Here is a 1,812-nt window from a genome sequence, read left to right as displayed (position 1 = left end):
TTATTTGGGATCACTGTAGAAGACTGTAGAGCTGGAGTTGGATTTGCTTCAAGATATCTGCACACGCTTCAAGAGGTAATCCTGAGTTAATTTTCAGCATACCTTGTATGTGATACGTATTTGTGATTGTTGTCTATACTCATGCAAGATGTATGATTCTGGAATGCTTCCGCTGTGTATGCTATTTTCTAACAATTGGCATCAAGAGCCATACTTGCATCTTTATAGATAACCTAAAATATGCGTATGTAAAATTGTATGCATGAATCGTGGTTGGTGAATTTTATTTTATCACGATGAAGGCAGAATTGATGAAACTAGACTTGTTTGTTTTGTTGAGTGCATACGATAATCAGACATGTAAATTCGTTGGTAAAAGTTGTGGTCAATCTGCATTGATTAATTTTAAAAGATTATTGTGATAGCACAAGAGTTCTGACGACGGCGGCTCGGTGGGATTTTTTTTTCTAACCGTGCATATTTCAAGAGGTTGTATGCCCGTAGTTCACATGAATAGGTATCAGCTTCTTTATGAAATTTTATTTCATGGTGGACCTGCATGTTTTCCTTTTCTGATTAACGCAAATTAAAAACTTTTCAATTGATTGAATAGTAATAGTTAAAAGTTGAGTGCATTATTTGTGTTAAGGCGGCAGTGAACAAGATGCACTGGAATATTGTTTATGCTATATGTCATTGTATGGTATATTTAAACAAATTGAACTGGTCATGTTTACGCTTTATTTTCTGGAAATTTTTGTATAAAATTTGAAGAAATAAAATGGTGATGAGGATCCTTTCTTTAATTACCAAGATTAAATAGTAATGAAGTATTAAATTTATGTGTTGGCTTAGACCTTTCTCCCCATCGGATGAATTTAATACAAGTCACTACGTATTTAATCACTAGTTTGATAATCTTTATTAACTCTCCTAAACTGAGTACTATATGATTGGATCAATGTAACTAGAGGATTTTCACTTGACTTAAACTAACAGTAGACTCTCCATCTGAGTTAGGTCTGAATAAGTTTATGGAGTGAATAATCGGTCATTATATATTTATATTGTATGAGTAGTTCTCCAATCCCATCGATTGGCTATTCAAGATGCATGAATGTATATGTATATGATGAGTTTGAATGTAAATATTCAATGTTTATATGACAGTTTTTGATTGATCTATTGTAACTTTTTCTTCAATCTCAGATTCAACATGTCTCCTTTTAATCCCATTAGTACTATTTTGGGTCAGAATAAACTAGAGGGTTCTAATTATGTTGACTGGAGGAGAAATCTCGACATCGTGTTAACTGCTGAAGAATATAAGTTTGTACTTCATGAGGAATGTCCATTGAAACCAAATGAACAGTCTAGTGATGAGGATAAGCTAGCTTATCAGAAATGGCGCAAAGCTGATGAGATGGCGCGATCTTACATTATGGCTTCAATGTCAAATGTGTTGCAACATCAACATCAAGCTATGTTGTCTGCTTTTGAAATTCTGGAGAATCTCAAACAAATGTTTGGAGACCAGGGTCGATCAGCTAAGCAGACTGCCATGAGAACTCTCATGAACACTAAGATGGTTGAAGGCACTCCTGTAAGAGACCATGTTCTAAAGATGATAGGTCTTCTGAATGAACTAGAGGTCTTGGGGGCTGAAATTGACAATGACTCTCAAGTTGAGATGATATTGCAGTCTCTGCCAGACAGTTTTCAACAATTTTGCCTAAATTATAATATGAATAAGATGAGTCTATCTTTGGCACAATTGTTGAATGAGCTGCAGGTGGCAGAGACACTTGTGAA

The sequence above is a fragment of the Solanum stenotomum genome, chromosome 3 (genome assembly GCF_019186545.1).
Source record: "Solanum stenotomum isolate F172 chromosome 3, ASM1918654v1, whole genome shotgun sequence".
Taxonomy (NCBI): domain Eukaryota; kingdom Viridiplantae; phylum Streptophyta; class Magnoliopsida; order Solanales; family Solanaceae; genus Solanum; species Solanum stenotomum.
Note: the sequence above shows the minus strand (reverse complement) of the source record.